This window comes from Leguminivora glycinivorella, chromosome 1, assembly GCF_023078275.1.
Source record: "Leguminivora glycinivorella isolate SPB_JAAS2020 chromosome 1, LegGlyc_1.1, whole genome shotgun sequence".
NCBI classification, from domain to species: Eukaryota; Metazoa; Arthropoda; class Insecta; order Lepidoptera; family Tortricidae; genus Leguminivora; species Leguminivora glycinivorella.
In genome coordinates, this window is record NC_062971.1 from 13,331,078 (window position 1) to 13,352,145 (window position 21,068).

A 21,068-nucleotide genomic window follows, 5' to 3' on the forward strand; every position below is an offset into this window, starting at 1 on the left:
CGCCGGCTACACAATATTATTAATAATCTTACAACAGATCTGACACAGGACGAGGAGATGGTCGCCAGCCTAATAAACTTAACTACTTACACAAATTTTCTAAAAACCGATTTCCATCATCAGTGTTTGTGGTTTAGTAACAGAAAGATTTAAATGAAATTTTATGTTTATTTAATCTTTTTCTACAACTTAGCTAATTATTTGTGGTGAAATATGTACACATACGATATTCACTATACCACAAAACGCCAAAAGAAAGTTTCCATCTAAAATTTGTAGGTAAGTATTAGACACTCGAAACCCCGTATTATGAGATTCACACATTTGATACTCACGGTATTGATGACGTGAAAATAAAACAAAATATTATCTACCTTGCATTATGTAGGCATTTTGCCACGGCTCGTGAATGCCTGGCGTGAATGTCCTCTTTGGCCTATTTAAAATTAGGCCCATTGGTATTAGTGCGGTTTCCTCGCGAAGTTTTCCTTCACTGAAAAGCAACTGACATTTCATACATAATAACTTATTTGTGATGATCAAATACGTACAACAGTCTGTAATTTTAATAGAGCCTATGTCAATAACTCAATGAATGTATGTCGTAGTTGCAGTCTTACACATTTCACATGTCATTGAGTAATGACTTGCAACAAATAAATTTCATCGGTGAAAACTTACAGAAGCTAACGCAAATCTATTTACTACTTAGTTACATACAAGCAGAAGTCGCCAGACTACTCTTATCACTTTTCCATCTTTAAACTTGACTTGAAATGCATATCTTAATGGAGATAAAACGTAAATTACTTTAGACTTAGCTGTACAATATGACCACTCAGATGATAAAAGCGACATAACAGATCGACAGTTACTTTTATGGTTTCCATTTACGTTTTTGCTAGACTTTGAATTTTAAATCACATGTGTATGGAAGCACTGTCTACTTTGTGTCTTCGGGATGTTGTTTGAGATGTCCTGATACTGTCAGATTGAATGATGTGTAATTATAAATGTGTGCTCGACTGCTCCGGGCGTCGTGTGGCATGATAAGAAATCACAGGCGACTTTCTGGTTGAGCTAGCAAGGTCGTGAGCTGGACGCAAAACTTGTTTCCAAGATTGTGGTTTCGATCCCATTTCACAAATTTGTCAATCGATTCATGTTAATAAAAGGCGAATGTAACAACGTGATGTTATTGCAAAATTGTAACTTGTAGCTTCGAGAAATAGGCCCCTGATATTCTGCTGAGGCTTCAGAATGCATACCTTCTGAATCAAAATAAAATAAAAAAATAAAATAATGCAAAATATCCCATCCGAAAGGAAGTATGTAATATTTATTTCAATTACTTAAATCAAGTATCAAAGTCAACATAAATCTCAGCAATACCTTCTCACTTCCCGCCTTGGACATTTCGAATGAGTAACGCCGCAAATAAATTCTTTACACGCCCTTTTTTCTTATTTTTTAAATTTATATCTTTAAATATGTCAATCTGTCAGCCTTCGGAGTTTATTCGCGGGAGTCCGTTCACTTCGGGCTACTTGTTTCCACCGTGGACAATAAATGCCTTAATGACAGTACAAATAACTGTATTCACCTTGGTTAAATCACTTCTCTCGTTTACTTTGCACCACTATATCATGTCACGATGTTGTTCGACATTTTTCGCTTTCAAGTTGGTCGCGTTTACGTCGTGTATGTATATTGATTTAGGAAAATCCTAAAATAACCGAAAATGATTCGACAATTTTATGCACATACTCGTACATTATAGTACAATAAATTGCAGCCACAATACTTCTACGTTTATCGCGTAATCTATAGGTATGTCGCTAAAATGATCTTATGTTTCGTAAATCAGTTTCGCGTAAGCCATTTCTAAGAATCATCGCAATTTGGTGAATCAGTTATTATGGAATAACCGAAGAAAAATAACTTTTGTATTTTACAGTTATTTACAGTTATTTTGCAACTAAAAATTTAAATAAGCGAATTCTGACTGACGATTTGTATTTGGGGCAGAATAAGGACTTACAGGAAGTTTCCCGCAGCGTTTTTCATATACGTTTTGTACGTAAAATTCTTGCTGTCAGAAGGTAAAAAACAGCAAAACAAGTTTACATAGTCAATGAGGTATCAGACGACAATATTTAGTCTTTAAATGTATAACAGTGGAGTATTATTAAAATCTCTTCCTCTCCGCTCCTCTCTTTCAAGCTTTTACTGCAGCCCTTCCCTATACCACAGAATATATAATAGTACAAGTACAGAAGGCTCACTCCTTTGATGTTCACAAAATGCCGCCATTCTAAATTCTTACCTACATTAACAAACGGACCGCACGCGAGCAGCCAACATTGAGTTTTATTGCGCCGCGCGAAGGTCGTCGCCAATGAATGGGCCGCGAACTCGCGGCCGCTGACATGTACCTGTAGCGCGGCGATAGAATCGCGGAGTGAGCCGCCCCTGCCTATACCTATATAATTTTCGAACTTTACCTTGTATCGACACAGTCCAGAAACAATCAACTCTGGAAACCCCAGCTGAGGTTATATTTTATTTTGGTACTACAGGAACTACTTGATCAGTCTCCTTGATGGAAAGGTCAACGTCCTATAAAACCTGAGTCATCACCTTGAACTCAGTCAAGATGAAGTCGATACGATCAACATGCCCAGGAGTCCAACTACTGAGTGATTATAAAAAAATATAAGTAGTATAATTATTATATTGAATCACAATAGGACAGCATATCGATGTATGTAGGTTGGTACATTATAATTACACATATGGGTTATTAGTTGATAGGAGTAGGATCTAGGTAGCTATGCTTAAGTTACATGGGATGGGATGGGAGCCCAGTCACAAGAATATTTAGCCTACCTGTAGAAAAATGTACCTCCATAACTAATTTATGATGTCCCTTTAACATAAAACTTAGGTATTCAATCGGTAACTTAAATTAACCAACTAATGCAGTGCTAACTAAGCATACCTTTCTTTAATACCTGCCTGGATACAATTTCTCCCGAGCAGTATCAGCTTGCGGATATATCCACTGTAATTAGATATTTATGTAACAGTGAAATTATATGCTGTTGCATGCCAATGACGGTTTCATTCAAGCAGACCATGTCGGTATTCCCATAGCTCTCGAAGCGAATTACTGAAACGGACAAACCAGCATATCTGTAGCTTCTTGATGCTTTAACAAGCCTATATTTTTACGTCAATTTCGATGGAATTTGGAGGATCATACAGTTCCCGACGCGATTTCACCGTACTCGTACTAAAGCTTCAAAGGCGACTAAGGCGTTACGACAACGTGTGGTATTTTCAAATTTTATCAAATGAAAATGGGAATAGGCCCCACAAAACTAATTACGGGCAGAAGGTATTATAGTTGACGAAAATGAAGAGGTCATCGAGATAGGCACCTAACTAGGTGTAGGTACTATAGGTAGCCTCGAACAACTTGGGCTATTCATAGTTCTTTCCTCTTTTTTGGGGTACTTAACATGACTACACTATGTTTCTCTCTGCCCATTGCTCTACTCCACGGACAAACTAATGCTTAATGTATTGTTGGCATTGTTGCATAAATTGGTTAGTCGTTTGCTCGCCTACGCTAGGTAAATTACCTATGAGAAAACCACTGATTACCAATCTAGTTTACTAGTATCTACTTATTATTATATTATATTATATTATATTATTTGATACACTAGCAGCTGATAGCTGATGCGTGTATATCACTGCACTTGTTGTTCTATACTTGAAGCTGTCCTCCCATCTTCTAACAGCGAAGGCCTTGCGATTAAGTAAGACCTATCGGAAACCACTTACCACTTATTGCATTGTTCGATGCATTTGCAAACAATCAAACAAAACAATGCTTTTAGGTGAATGCCTCTTGAGATGCAATAAACACCTGCTTGTGATTGGCGCCTAGATGTTGGTAGAGGTACGTACACAGTGTACGTACCTCTACCCTGGCCAGTACGTAGTGTACCGTACACTACGTACTGGCCAGGGACGCAGAATTAACAGGTAGGCTTCGGGCTAGCAGGTAGTAAGAAATCGGATTCTGAGAATAGGTAAGTAGGTCTGATTCATGTCATAATTTTATTGTTTTGTTTTGTTTAAAAATTGTACCTACTCTTGGCCGGTTTTTAGTCGAAGTGCGATAATTGCGATATGCATTCTTCTTGAAAGGCTGATTGATGTCTGCATGTAGGCTTGGCCTAAGTAAGCCCAGACACCTAGATATGCGGGAGGGTGCATCTTGGTTCTACTGTGAGGTACCTACCCATATAACCATAATCGGTCGCCGTTCCTACGCAAATCCTCCTATTTTGTGTACACACAGGTCTTCGGGTCTCAATGCTTAGTCGCAGTACGGTCGACGTTTAGTCGCGGCGACCCAAATGGGGACGATTGGTAACAGGCACAAATGGTCACAGAAGTGACAGAAGTGTGCACTACGCGTGCACACATTGTTACCGTTTGGCGACTACTTTCCCAAAATCATTCGTTCATTTCATTCTTTTCAAATGGCGACTGTCAGAGACGTCAAAGTAAAAAAGAAATAAAATCATTTGACATTAAAATGTAATGGCGTAAGAATTTGTTAAAGATAAAATATTGTTTGCATTTGTAATATAATGTGGGCTAATTACCATGGCCAATTAAATTGCTCGAGTGATTTCATAAAATAAGTCTAAATTTATCAACGCGCCATCAATTTACCTCAGTTTAACCAGTAATAATATTATTGACTACTCGGTGTTTGCGTGTTATGTATATTGATTGGTGAAGTTTTAGTGCTCCGGTGCATATACTATACTGAAATAATAAAAATAATGCCTAGAAAACCAATAAAGTTGTTAAAATATGGATTAAGACGGTAATATTCCATGTAAAAAACAGTCGCCAAACGGTCACTAAACGGTCGACAAACGGTCGCAAAATGGTCGCAGCGTACACGCGTGACCGAAAGCAGTGAATATTTATTATATTTTCAAAATGGCTTCATGTATTAATTTTTTCCAGGTATCCTCAAACTTTATAAACAATTAAATATGCCGTCGTACTCAGTTGCCCTCACTAAAGAAGATTAAAAAAAAATTGTAACGTGCGTACCGAGCTGCTGGGTTGTAAAGGATCGGGGATCATATTATTATGGTCTTCTATAGAGCAACTAGTATTTTGCGGCATTTCACAATTGACACTTGTTGAAGTAGTCGTCATTAATATTACTATCAACATTAATTTCAGCGATCTGTACTTCTTAAGTCAAGATTTTTGTATAGATAAGTGTCTACAAATTTGTAATATTAAAGAGACATAAATAAAACGTAGTAGAGTAAATAATGTGTTTTTTTTGTAACCCAAACAAAATACTTGTAGATACGAGTGCGGAAAAGAGGAAAATCGATACGAGTAGCGATAAATTAATACACGAACGAAGGGAGTGTTTTACTTCGACACGAGTTGTGAATGTCCTTTTCGCACGTGTATCGTACGACGATTTTCAGTACCTAAATCTAAGCTAAGAGTTTCGACCAGACAAGAAATGTATCATTGCTTGATTTGCTCGCACTACTGCGTTAGAAAAAGCAGCATCTGTACTGAAAAAAAACTATCATTGCGCAACAGAAATTCTATTAATATCACAGTAAATACTCTATTTCATTTGATTCCTATTTTTATTGTGTAAAGCAACACTACACTTCATTTTTATCAATAAGAATTAAAAATTATATATTTAATACATTAAGTAACTATAAAGTGCTTAATTCTGCACTTTCCTTAACTTTCCCACATTTCTATAAAATGTCGAAGAGTGCTTAAATGGTCGTCGTCGTTTATTATTATTTAATTCGCTCATATTTAAATGATTCAAAGCAACCAGTCCACAACTTCACAAGACAGTTTGAGAAACCTTCGTATTTCAGATTGTCATTTGCGGATACAGTGGTTTAGGAGCAGTTCGGTAATCAGACCTACACATGTGTGTACAAATTCTGTCAATGTCACTGTCAGAAACCGTTCTGACAGTGACAATGACAGCCACAAATTCGTCCACATGTTGTTACCGTTATGTGTGCAAACGTCGACTAATAAAGTGTCGTTAAAAGTCATTCTGACAGTGACATTGACAGCCACAAATTCGTACACATTTTGTTACCGTAACGAGTGCACACGACGACTACATTTTGTTATTGTATCAATACGGTCGCATTGTTTGCACGACGTTACCACGCGTTATGTCACATTTGACAGTTAGTTACTGATTTGAAGATTTTGCGACTGAAATGGTTGTATGGGTACTTGCTGGCTAATTCTAAGCCGGGAATAGGCGAGAAAGTATATCTTCCACCTGTCAAGCTGTATAAATGTTTACAAAAATAAGACAAAAGAGGATCTTACCTGCCTTGTCGAATGAATAAAGGCAAAGTGACATTCAGTGAATAGGTAAATACTACAGAAAGGATGTCGCTAAGTATACGACTAGTACAGTAACTTTAGTAAGAACAGGTAACTGAACTATTGCATTAAAGAATCCAAGATCATTGGCCGCCTATTATATGGTAAGCTGGTCAGAGGTATGTTCAGAATGTGTTGATTCGTGCTTGATAGCTACTTAGGAAGTGCAGTGATTGATTGGATGGCTGCCTATTTGTGAAGCCTATATCTTATCTGAGAATTTATACTTAGGTGTAACCATACCTTAATTAGCTTGATATCTACAATATGCAGTTATGGTGGAGATGTGTATCAGGTAGTCTACTTTCCCACTTATTTGCACAACCGTACTTACCCCCTAAGTATCATTTTTGGAACCTTTCAGATACAAGAAGTAAATACTACTTATATATTACTAGCTTTTGCCTGCGGCTTCGCTCGCGTTAGAAAGAGACAATAAGTAGCCTATGTCACTCTCCATCCCTTCAACAATCTTCACATAAAAAAATCACGTCAATTCGTCGCTCCGTTTTGCCGTGAAAAACGGACAAACAAACAGACACACACACTTTCCCATTTATAATATTAGTATGGATTAAGTAGGTATGCCGTTGCGAGGATTTTCTAATTCCATGTTTACAAAGCAATACTGCATTTCAAAACCCAAAAGAGGCATCTTTAGCTAAGAAAATCCAAATTGATCCAGCGGATTGGTCTGAGACTTGTGTCGGGCTAACCAAGGTACTGTTAGTTAAAAACTGGCCTATCTCTCTTACCGTCACTTGTACCAGCCAGGAACCAAGCCACCGTTAGAGACGCGTTCTCGTCAACCATCTGACCATGTCGGACACTATTGATAGGAGAAAGTATTTGCATACTCAGCTCAACGCAATCAAAACTCAATTTAGACGCAGCAGCAATCGTTTTCAAAACCGACTACCGGTTTGTAGCGTAATTTGAAGTCTTAGAACGTTCTAACCTAAAATTGCACTTTCTTTGTTGATAGGTGCAAAGTATTCTTAATCAAAATAAAGTTTTAGTTTACTTACGTGTTAGTTTTCCGTATTTGAACACACACAAGCACTGTTTGGTCACAGGTCACGTTCACACAGAGTTCGAGCGAGAGCCCGGCGACCGGCGTGGCGAGTCGCGGCTAACTGAGTGAGCCTACGTTACGGCCGGCGATCTCCCACTCACTTGCCGTTCGGATTCCTGTAGCAAAGATTTTGTTTTATATTTATTTGATTATACCTACATGGTGTAAAAATTGTAACATGAGGAGACCGAATAATTTTAACAGCGTATTCTAGAGTCTGACCAGCGAGTCGCTGCACAAGCATTTTTTCAGAATTCTATATATATGTCGCAGTAAGATAGATAAAGCCGTTATGTAGTTATAACCCTAGGGATATAGTTATATGTCGTAACATAGTTAAACGAAAGCGATTAATTGCTATCTTACTAGGAATATAACTATAATACGTTACTAGTTTAGTGATATAATTATATGACTGGATTCAGTTTAGTGAAATGATTGTAGCCAGGATTACGGCGGTGCGGCGGAGGTATTAACCCTAGGGATATAATTATATGCCGTAACATAGCTAAACGAAAGCGATTCCTTACCATCATACTAGGGATAATATATTAGGAATAATATATTATAATTATAATACGTCTCTAGTTAAGTAATATAGTTACATTACTGGATTAAGTTCAGTAGTATAATTGTAGCAGTGTAGTGCGGGGATGCAGTGGAGACGGGGGCGGGAGCTTACCCGCTACCACAAGGCAGTCGTTCGGCGTCAGTTGTCGTTCACGTCACGGTCACGGTTGAGTTTTCGTGCATAATTATTTATTGAATTTTCGCCACTTTTTCTGTGATATCGTTATGTTACGGCATATAATTATATCACTAGGGTTATAACTATACCTCCGCCGCACGGCCGCACTCCTGCCTACAATCATTTCACTAAACTGAATCCAGTCATATAATTATATCACTAAACTAGTAACGTATTATAGTTATATTCCTAGTAAGATAGCAATTAATCGCTTTCGTTTAACTATGTCACGACATATAATTATATCCCTAGGGTTATAACTATATAACGGCTTTATCTATCTTACTGCGACATATATATGGCAACAATTTTACATGTAAAACTGACTGTCAACCTCAGTAGGCCTAGCACATGATGGCCGCGAGAGTATGTCGCCGCGAGAAAGATGACACGTCTTCTTCTAACTGTATTAATAACATAAGGACGGGTAGTCTATCTGATCTATCTCGCGGCGACATACTCTCGCGGCCATCATGTGCTAGTCCTACTGTTCGTACATAACCTCAACCTTTGTCTCAGTGCATTAAATAAATTTTATTACGGATGTTATAATGGCTAAACCGATCAAGAGCAGTGTGAGAAGCATGCTATTTTCGATAATCTGTAACTGGAATCAGGTTCGAAATGATGAAAATGAACGAATACTGAAAAAAAACGAATATTCGCACTATGCTTCGGGTTACCAGCTAAAGATTTTTTTAGAATTTGCCGGTTTTTTTTGTGCAGCGATTCGATACACCATATTAGAAGAGTAAAGTGTCATATAAACTTTTCTGGATTTCGCCTATTTTCCGAGTTATAAGAATTAAAAAAAATAACAATAACTTATTATTTCTCAGAACAAAACGTTGTTTTAATGGCGATGATGCCGTTATCGGATATACTCACTCAACTATCCTCGTTGATAGATATCAAAAAGTAACTAGTAAAAAGTATGTTTTTAGAAAAAAAATGTATTTTTTTTATTTAAAGTGCCAGTTTTACGAATAACATTTACTTTTTATGTAAAAACATCACAAAAAAAAATACGCAAAAAAATTTTTTTGGCGTTATTTGTTTGACGTCATATAACATTTCATCTTTGTTTTGCCCTCAGAAATGCGTAGTTAAAATCTTTCGGTTTCCTCATGTTACACCGTGTATAGTCATTTCGTAAAAAAAGCGGCAAATTTAAAAAGCACAAGATTTATCGTCCCCTAGAAAAAAATAATTTCACGCTTTTTTACAGAGATTTGCTACTAGTTTTTCAGTGACGGAATTCACGGGTGACGTATCAAGGTAAGTGGAGTCCCCAGTCCGCATGGCTAACGGAAGGACATTAGCCCAAGCCCTCTCATGCATGATGCATGAGAGGAGGCATTTGCCCAACAGTGGGGCGTATAGTAATAAATATAGGTAGGCTGAATCATTTAATTTCTTTAAGATAGATAACCCTCATTGGTACATTAATAAATATCATCTAAAATATTTATATCGTATATAATTATATCGTAATAATTTGTCTAAATATTTTTTACATCGTGGAAAAACGTTTGCGATCGTTGCTATCAAGCTCAGAATAAATTTGAAAGTAAGAAATACTGCCTTGTGTGAGTAGCACCCTAGACAATTTTTTTCGTTTTTAAATTTATTATAACCGTAGGAAGTAAAAAGTAAAAGATTTTTTGTTTACATTCAAGCGTGAAGCGCTGAGCTCCTATCTTTACAATACAATACAAATACTCTTTACTGCACACCTTGATAAAAAAACAACAATAAAAAATAAAAGAGCAACACGAACAAAGGTAAACAACACTATTATCGCTAAAGAGCGATTTCTCCCAGACAACTTTAAGGTAGCGCAAATTGATAAATTTACATTATAAATAATGAAAATCGGTTTTGATAAATTGAAGTCACTAGTTATAGACATAAAATAAATTGAATCAATTCTAGGGATAGCCAGGAAAACCTAACAGTGGCATCGTATCCATTTATCGACTTCAAATGAAAATTTAATTTTGTATGATAATTACTAATTTATAGATTTTTGTTGAGTGATATACTTACAGATAAACAATAAAATCTTACGTTTTGTGTACATATTTCATTGTGATATTATGTACGTTTACGTAATACACGTTCTAACGACCTTAAAATCGACAAAAGAAAGTTTAAATAGACTGTGCTTCAAAAAATACCACCTGCATTAATCATGCGTAGAAAGTATCCGAACGCCGCAGAGTTCTCGCTTGCACCGCACGACTGCACTCCATCTCGCGCTATCTTCTATACAAATTAACTACATTCTCTTAAAAGTTGCTAATAATACTAATGCTGAAAAATATCTGACAGTCTTTATATTTTATTTCATACTATGTAGAATGTTAATCAGGTATTATCAAAACACTGAGATTCCTCGTTTCTTATTTACCTGTGATTACAACGCCATCTATGACTGCGTAGTATTACTAATTTTTCAACATACTTGGTCGTAACGTGAATATCAGTGAACCGATTTTAAGCTCGAAATTTTTATTTTTAAATGAAACATAACATTTAACACAAGAAAATATTAAACACAAGAAATTTTTAACGCCCGAGGCAAAAACGACGGGGTGTTATAAGTTTGACGTGTCTGTCTGTTTGTCTGTCTGTCGGTCAGTGTGTGTGTGTCTGTCTAGTGTCTGTGGCATCGTAGCTCCCGAACGGATGAACCGATTTAGATTTAGCTTTTTTGTTTGAAAGCTGAGTTAGTAGGGAGTGTTCGGGGAGTGTTGTTAGCCATCACGCCATGTTTCATGAAAATCGGTCCACTATGTCGGGATTTTTTTCAAAATTTTAATTTTGTGGTTAAGTAGGTTAGTTCAGTATATTATACAACTAATGCGTAATGAAAGATAAGTAGGCTGAGTTAAGAAGATTGCAAATAATAATAATTTGCAAAATAAGTATTGTGTATGAAAACGGAACCTCCAAAATATGGGCACGTAACTAATTACGTATTATAGGTAAAATAGTTTTGGTATTTCATAACTTTCATAAGTTTTTTTTATTTTATAAGTAAATGGGCTTACTCTTGGCCACAGACTAGCCAAAGGCAAAGACGTGGTCTACGATGGAGTGAGCTTGCCTAGAGGCCAGAAGATGCCTGTTCACTCTTGATTTGAAGTTGTGGATATGTAGATTGAAGTGGAATTCAAAGCACTATGCCACGGGATACTGTTATGATTATGACGCCGATATTTATGAATAGCATATTTTAATTTAATACTATTATTAATACAAAATGTCTCTAATTTGGATCGAGATTTATTTAAACAGGTTTAACGTGACTTTATGGTAATCGTGGATCACCTTGCGAAGAGAACGGACCTCATTTGCCGATTCAGTATAATTTGCTGCTATACTGATTTGATGAGATCGTATATTATAATAATTTATAATTTATGATTGATCTATTTTAGGATGATGGAAACTGAGTAGAGCTGTGCTGTTCGCATATGTAGAAGTACTTACTCGTTTATTAACTTTAATGTGTATGTAAATCATGTAGAGCCAAACTCGAACTCTGTACTTACCTAAATCAAAAAATGTATTTTTTTTCCACAATTTTTATTTAAAATGAACATATTTACATAATTTTATTATATAGGAAGCTAAGACTAAGCTTAAAAGCTAACTAATGTCTAAAATAGGCCCTTGGGGCATTGTACCAAGGACACTGGCGACATTTCCTCGTTGTATCGTAATGCTGATACGTTGTGCGAGGAAGTCGCCAGCTCTTAGGTCACCAGTTACCTTAACCAGACGCTTCGCGATTTCTGTGAACAACTTGTTCGCGCTGGGAACCCATGGACCTAGAGTTTCTACGCCAAAAGGTACAAAAAGGTATTCTTTGCCAAGACTTTTGTATTTATGTATTACGTTTCAAAATTTCGGCACTCTGCCGCTGCGCCCGCTTTTATTGGTCCGTTGGAGGTGAGACGGTGCCAACGTGTCTACGCAAGTAGCATCCCACACTAACATTCGTCCCATACTCCAAGGGACCAAGGACACTCCATCAGGCCTTTTGCCATCGTCTCTGATTATGCTAGTCGGCTCAAGGAGAGCAGGCACATTGATGGTTGCAAGGGACCGACGGATAATGTCATTAAGCGACGCATGTCTCGAAAAACGGCATGCACTTTTTGTTGTATTTACACTCAGTTCAACCATACTTGTCCAATCATGTATACAAACACTGCTGGAAAACATTATTTCACTTTTCTCTGGAATTGCTTAACTTAACTTAATTACTTAAATAAACTCACAAAGTATTGAAATCAATTAAAAAACCACTGAAAAATATCATTTCTAAAACGATTTTCATCAATAATTGTAATTACGAACGGATGACATGACAAACTCCTGACATTACGAAGTCTAGATTGTCTATGACTCGTAATGTTGAGATGACAACTTATCGTTATGAACGATCGATATTAACGTTTGAGTTTGTATAGCTTGGAAAAAATGCGTTGATATTAATTACAATAATTTATCAGATTTATTAACCGACTTTTTTTAAGTTTTTATTTCCTACCTCTTTACAATAAATATTATATCAGTATATTTTTTTTTATTAGTGTTAATGTTAGGTACTAAGTATAAAATGAATACTGTACTAGCCTTTTCCATAGGATTGTTGCAAATGCGACGAAACCTAATTAAATTTTGGTTTTTACATAGATATTGTGTGACGTAAAATTGAAAATCCTCTGATGACTTTAGCAGCGTTTATTTACAAATTATTCGACATTTCCAATCACTAGTAATTGTCTTTGATCATACTTGACGTTTCGTTTGTTTACATGATAGGACAAGTAAAGATGAACCGACTGTAACCCCCGACGCAAAAACGACGGGGTGTTATAAGTTTGACGTGTCTGTCTGTCTGTTTGTCTGACTGTGTGTCTGTCTGTGGCATCGTAGCTCCCGAACGGAAGAACCTATTTAGATTTTTTTCGTTTGACAGCTGAATTAGTCAAGAGTGTTCTTAGCCATGTTTCATGAAAATCGGTCCCTACATAGGGTTTTTTTTTTAATTTAAATTTTGTGGTTAGGTTATTTTATTTAGGTATTTATTATTTATTTATTTATTAGTAAAACATGTTTACATGACATTACAGTAAAACCAATGCGACACGAAACTTAGATATCATAAAAGAGAAAAAACAAAGAGAACAATAATAATATAGAGAGAACAATAAAAAAAAAATTAAAATTTAAACTGTTTATTTCAGTCATTTTTTATAGAATTTTACAAACAAAACTCTTAATCTATTATTATTTAGTTATTTGTTATAAAATAGTTATTTGTTATACAAGGGGGCAAAGTTGTATTTTAACACACGAGAAGTAAAATACAATTTGCACCCGAGTGTAACACAAAACTTTTCCACTCACCATAGCGAGGAAACTACAACGTAAAAAATGCGTCTATCACTGCTTCCAGTAGTTCCACAGGTGGTAAATCATCTTTATTACTGGAGTCACCCACTTTTATCAACTTTAAAGCAGTTAATTTGACTTTATTCAAGGTCAAATTACTTTACCCACTAGTGGATAAAATGCGTTTTTACCCGCTGGTATTAAAGGACAAAACACGTGTTTCCGAGCTAGTGAGGGGAAAATAAAATTAAACAATTCCTGGACATCGTGGCTGTATCCTTTGAGTATAAGGTTTTCCTCTCACTGTTGGTAGCAGTGAGAAAATCCTTTCCATTACCCATTTCCTTCCCTATCTGTCTGTACCTTAGGTCTCATGGTGCAGATATCCTGTACTTATTAATAGTACATTACATCAGAGGCCGGGAAAATGAGGATTTCCGGCCAAGTGGGTATATACGAGGATACGGATAGGGATACGAGGCCGGGAATCCGTTTTCACGCCGAGGCATGTATAGTGCTTTTCTCAAACATACAATGCCAAATAAAAAAAAAATGCTCTAAAGGACAATATTTTATAAAAAAAAGTTACTTTGCAGGCCTAGGCCTAAAAAATAATATGAAATCCCTTTACAGTCCTCTCGAGTTGTTGCGCCCAAAAAGCGATACTTCCCAGCCCATTTTAAGGAACGTAAAGACAATATTTCATTGCATGTTTGAGAAATAGTTATTTTTTATACAAGGGAGAAAAGTTGTATTTTAACCGAGTGTGGAATTGCAACACGAACTAGCGAATGGATTCTAGGGTTGAACTACGAGCTAGCGAATGGATTCTATGGTTGAACCACGAGCGAAGCGAGTGGTTCGAAAATAGAATCCTGAGCGAAGCGAGTAGTTCAAAAATAGAATCCTGAGCGTAGAGAGTGTTGCAATACACACGAGGTAAAATACCTTTACATCCCGTGTGTAACACATAACTTTTCACCTCACTAAAGCGAGGAAACACGCAATAAAAGTAACTGGAACATAATTGCACAGAAATAAGTCAATTTGCGTTTATTACAATTTCCACGATGCACCGACCACCACACCACAAAAGTTTCAAATTAAGGCGTGGAAGTGGTAAACAATAAAATCTGAAATGTGCCGATTGCACCCCGCAACACGCAGTCCCCTCTATGCTCCCCCCGCAATCTTTCCCCGTGCGCGCGGTTTTTAACACGGTTGTGTACGTCATGAATGTCGTGACTGTCATCGTGGATCGCAACCGCCCAAGAACCTTATATCACTTCATCACTACATAGTATAAAACAAAGTCGCTTTCTCTGTCCCTATGTCCCTATGTATGCTTAAATCTTTAAAACTACGCAACGGATTTTGATGCGGTTTTTTTTAATAGATAGAGTGATTGTAGAAAAAGGTTTATATGTAGGTATAGTACCCGTGCGAATACATGTATATAAGATTCTTGCAACCGCCCGTTGCAGTAGGACATAGACATCTTAGAGCTGTAATGTAATTTATATTTTAAATTTGTGTATTCATAACCGACTACAAATAATTTGTACCTGCTAATTCGACACGTTCATTATATACATATGTATGTAATTATTAGGATGATATTACAGACTTCCTATTGGAAGTGAATATTACTCGCATAATTGTGGTTAGGACTTTCAAACAAATACACAGTATTTTATGTTTGTATGTACCAAATATTTTTTTACAAGGAACAGTGAAATCATTGATACCCGTTTTCAAGACTTTCAAGATACGTAAGTACGTGTAGTGAAATTGTAATAAATTCATACAAGCATAGAAGATAAAATTACCTACTAGGGTGAAATCACCAATAGATGAACAGTTAAGCGAATTTCCTAACTTTGACAATTTATTTATATATGTTTTTTTATGTGATAGCGCATTTAATTGAGTTTAGAATAAGCTACTTTCGGGACTCGTGTTACGATTCAGTAATTTTATAAAAATGATTATGTGACGTTTAGCGTCGCATAAACTAGGGTAGAATAAAAAAACTAGAGAGAAGAAAAAAACTCCGATAGAAAAATTTTACAAACTATATTTTAAATGAAAAAAACCTATCTAATTATCCAGGATCGTGGGTAGGTATTTCCTGAGCTGGCCGGTTACAATAAACGAAGAAACAAGCCCTTGTTAGGGGTCACTTCCCTGCACTACGCCGCCGAAGTCGTACTGGGCGTGGCCGTCATCAGAGGCCGTTCCGGACCGCCAGTCTTCCTTCCGGAACCTTCCGGAACGTGTGCAGGCGCGCGCGCATCCAAATTGTGGGTCCAGTTAACGACCCCAGACTTGTTCCCTGGAATTCCGGTAAAATGGCCGTTTCAAGAAAAGTCCAATTTCGAACAAGTGACTGCGACATCCGGAACTTTGGCCAAATTAAAAGTGCTAATGAGATGTAGGCTGGTTTAGTGAACCCCAAAGCGTTAAAAAAGGTAATCAATGATGTGGCAGTCACAAGTTAAATCATCATTTTTTTTTAACAAAAAGGAAGTAATTTTTATTTAACTAAAAGTACTTTTGCTAATAAAAAAACTTTTAAAAACATTATTAATGTAGATTAACTACAGATTGGTTTCTATTTATATGCATTTAAATTAAAATTAAGCGAAAATTCCACAAGAATGATTAAGATTTTTATAAAGCGGGTAGAACCATATTTCTAGAAAGATCGAGAAGCTTGTTAATTCCAACATTGTTTCTAAGGAAAACATATTGTTACTAAGCGGATAGAGAAAGATGAACCCAGAAAGAAATAAATGAATAATGATTGAATGAAGAAAATGATTCCTTATTAAGACTATGAACTATGGAAGAAACCTTAAATCTAGTTCTACAAAATATTCAAAACACTCACCCTATTTGGGGAAAAACTGGCACTTAACACATTTAATTGTAGTTAAAATTTAAAATAAATTTGTCACTCCATGTCGTCTGACGTTATGAGAGTTTTAGGTAACTTGACCTTTCGCTGTCGGAGCCGTGGTAGGGAATGCGAGCGCGAATGCGCCTCATACGTTGACCAGCGCCTATCGCTTATCTGGAGCGGTGACGTAGTCTTTTGTATTCGCATCTAGTTTTAACTAATAACAAATGCAATCGTCAATTCTGTTTGTACGTATATTTATTTTACATTGTTTTTTATTTTTTTAAGTTCTTGAATATTTTATTTAGAAGAATGTATGTAAAAATGTATTATAGTAGTTTATAGTTATATTTTGGTTAATTATTTATTTTTATTTAATAGGATTTTTGTTAGAGATAACGATAAACCGTTACATACCCCTCTTTTTAGGTTAGGGTTTTTTCTGGGAAAACCCGCTATTTCTGTCGTCTGCTCAATATATACACAACTATCAAACATACCTCCATCTCATCATACTCCTCCACTTCATTCATTCTTCACACAAGTAGATAAGCAATAAACATTTCTATTTATGTTTTCGCGTCCTAACAGACTGAGTATTATACTTTTACGATTGTATACATACTCTTATGTATATATTAATGGTTCTTCACTTAGTTTAATCATCAACCTCAGTTAAAATTATTAATGGTGTAATCGAATCCATCAAATTAATGTCACTGTAAAAAACTTGCTAACCAATTTATTTTGTAGAACCTTTTCAAACCGGTAGGGGTTTGTAATGTTTAATAGTGATAGAATATTAGGATATTTCGGAAGTACACTAGCGTTTACAAGCACGTGTTATGAGATTGATAATTAAATTTAGACAATTAATACAGAAATTATTGATAGATGATTATTGCAGTCCAGTTAAACTTTGTAATTAGTCAATTTAAAATCTTTAATATGCCAGTCACCTAAATTGTTCCCTTGCATGTCTTCTAGTTCATATACTAAATTAGATTTCTTAGCTACGATTTTACACTGGACATACTTAGGAGCTAGTTTCTTGGAAAACATGTTGTTTTTGTCACTAAGGTAAAACGTTTTTTTCCAAACTATATCGCCAACGTTGAAGTGGTGATCCCTACGGCGTAGATTATAGTGTTCACTATTCCTAGTATGGGATTGAACTAGAGAGGATTGGACTTTGTCGAATATTTTTCGCAAATGACCTATATTCTCGGCATATTCATCTCTAGGGGCAAAAATTATTTCGTCGTCCAGTTCAACATCGATATAGTGTAAACCGCTAGTGACTAATTCTCGGCCATGGACAAGAAATGCAGGACTATACTTTGTCACCTCATTTACAGCTGTGTTCATAGCGAATTGAATTTTAGGTAGATTGATGTCCCAAAACCGATGATCATTTTCTATATAAGATGACACTGCTGTAACGATAACTTTATTGTAACGTTCAACGGTGTTAACTTGTGGGCTATATTTAGGCGTGAATCTTACATTAGGCACATTATAATCACTAAACAACTTCTTTAATACATTACTCGTGAATTGTTTACCATTGTCCATGAGAACAGTACTGGGAATGCCATGAACTAAAAAAACTTTTTCCTCGATTAGTTTTGCTATAATCTCGGAAGTTGCGCGTCTAATGGGAAATAAAAGAGAATACTTTGAAAAACAGCATGTCACAACGAATATAAAAGTATTCTGTTGTCTAGAAGGAGGTAGAGGACCTATGAGATCCATGCTTAACATTTGAAAAGGGCGTGAGCAGTCTTTAGGACGGCCCATGACGCCAAGAGTAGCATGAGTAGCATGCTTATGAGCACAACAGATATCGCAACTTGAAACGAATTTAACTACATCGCGATGCATATCGGGCCAAAAATAATTTAAAGAAAGCCGTTTATGCGTTTTATATATTCCTAAGTGGGCAGCGGTAGGTTCCGAATGATATTTAAGTATAGTATTGAGTCTAAATTCTAGAGGAATAACTTCTTTCCATTCGAACTCTCGTGTTAGCGGATTTAAGCTTTTTTAAACCTAAATAGTTTGCCGTTGCTTACTTTGTAGTTTAAAAATGAAGTAGGAGTATTTTGACAACCGTTGTATATGTTTAAATACCATGAGTCACTCGTAGAATAAAACATGTCACCACTTACTGGAATCTCGTCAATATCGGCAATAGTAACAGAACGTGAGAGACTGTCTGGTACCACATTTTCCGAACCGCGACGATGTTTGATCTCAAAGTTAAATGAGGACATGCGCACTCCCCAACGAGCTAAGCGACCCGTAGGGTTATTTAAATTTAGGAACCACTTTAAGGACGAGTGATCGGTGTACACCACGAACTTTTGGCCGTTCTCTAAGTAGCATCTCCAGTGTTCGATCGCCGTAAGTACAGCCAGTGCCTCTCGTTCCGTTGCGCTGTAGTTACGCTCTTGACTCGAAAGGGACTTACTCATGTAGGCTATAACTTTTTCCTCATTGTCTAGCTGTTGTGTAAGAACCGCGCCAACGCCGTAATCACTCGCATCTGTATGTACTTGGAAGGGCTGCGAATAGTCTGGGCACGACAATATAGGAGAAGATATTAAAGCTTCTTTTAGAGTACGGAAAGCATTTTCAGCTTCTGTAGACCAATAAAAAGGCGGAGAGTTTTTAGCTTGAGAAGTAAGTTTATTTAGTGGTGCCGCTATTGTACTAAAATTTGGAATGAACCGACGATACCAAGATGCCGTTCCAAGAAATCGACGAACTTCCTTACGGTTAGTAGGTGTCGGATAGTTCACGATCGCCTCTATCTTTTCTGGATTTGGTTGTAGACCGTTTCTATCCACTACATAGCCTAGATACGACAGTTTATTCCTAAAGAATTGGCACTTTTGGAATCCAATGGTTAAGTTTGCCATTTTAAGTTTCTCCAGAACTCTAACCAGCAGGGAGATATGTTCTTCAAAGGATGACGAGACAATGATAATGTCGTCGATGTAGACGAATACTTTATGCTCAAAATCAGGCCCATAGAACAACATATCAACCAGTCTTTGTTGCGTTGCCGGAGCATTGGTTAAGCCAAAGGGCATAGAAACAAATTGAAAAGTACCGCGCGAAGGAATATAAAACGCTGATTTACACCGATCCTCTTTCTTGATTGGAATTTGCCAAAAACTTTTCGACAAATCCAAACTAGACAAATACTTTGCGTCACGCAGATTATCAAGTATCTCTGAAATGTAAGGAATGCTGTAGGCATCTTTGATAGTAACTGCATTCAGTTTACGACTATCCAAGCACAATCTCATTTCGCCATTTTTTTTAGGTGTTAAAAGAACTGGGGACGACCAAGGGCTCTCGCAAGACTCTACAACATTTTCACGTAGCATTTCATCAAGTTGAGCATTTAGTATTCTCTGTTTTTCAGGAGACATTCTATAGTATCTCTGACGTATAGGCAAAGCATCACCCGTATCTATACTGTGAGAAATTAGAGAAGTTCGCCCTAGACCGCGCTCTTCATATGAAATATTGCGAAATTGAGCTGTAATATGGTCAGCCGTAACCTTCTGTTCAGGAGAGAGATGATCGTAGTCACACAAGTGTGTGGGTTGAGTGTCAAGTGTTAAGGTATTTAATTGATCGACATCCTTAGGTAAAATAACAGCATCTAGATGCTTAGGGAACAAATCAAAAAGTCTCCAGAAGTCCATACCTAAGATTAAGGAGTTTTCTACCTCTGGTACTATGTAAGCTTTCAAGATGTGAGTCTGATCCAAAAACGAGACAGGCAGATTAATCATACCAATATTGTTCAGTCTATGCTTGCCAGCTCCATACAAATTCAGAGTTTCTTTAGTATTTAGTTTGAAACCCGCATCCAAGAAAACCTTATGATAATTATTGCCAAGAATTGTGTAACCACTACCAGTATCTAATAAAGCATGTAGTGTTTTACCGTTAATTTGAACTGACACAAATGGTCTGCTATTTATATTACCTGAATCGTGGATTGCAGTGACTGAATAGCAAGTGAAAAATTTTGATATAAAATTGAGCCAAGATTTCCACTCTGTATCATTAAATTTATCACTGGATATATTAGAAGGCTCTTTCGCACTACAATCCACCGAATTTAGTTTTTTGTGTCTTTCGAGTTACAAGATTTACACTCAGGATAACGTACACCTTTCTGGCCGCATTTAAAACAGATTGGGAAGTGAGGTTGTTTACACTCTTTTAAGGAATGTGTATCAGTGCGGCACCGAGGACAGTACTTACGCGAGCCATAAGTGGCGCTTACTTTAGTTGAACTGCTCGGTGAAGCTTGTACAGCATTAGTAGTATTAGGTTTTTCATCTGTAGGTTTAGGTTTGTTGTAGTTATAAGAGCCGGAGTAGTTAGGATATTTATTTTGATTGTAATAA

At 36.5% G+C, this 21,068-nt stretch overlaps 1 protein-coding gene across 3 annotated transcripts in view; it reads right to left on the reverse strand.

Annotated features, from left to right (window-relative positions):
* LOC125227825 (LIM domain only protein 7) overlaps positions 1-7,643 on the reverse strand; it is a 152,376-nt gene extending 144,733 nt beyond the window's left edge. For all 3 annotated transcript variants that reach the window (XM_048132216.1, XM_048132208.1, XM_048132192.1), the window contains exon 1: positions 7,524-7,643. The gene's annotated coding sequence lies outside the window, so the exon portion shown is untranslated. The remainder of the gene's footprint in view (positions 1-7,523) is intronic.
* Positions 7,644-21,068: the final 13,425 nt, after the last annotated feature.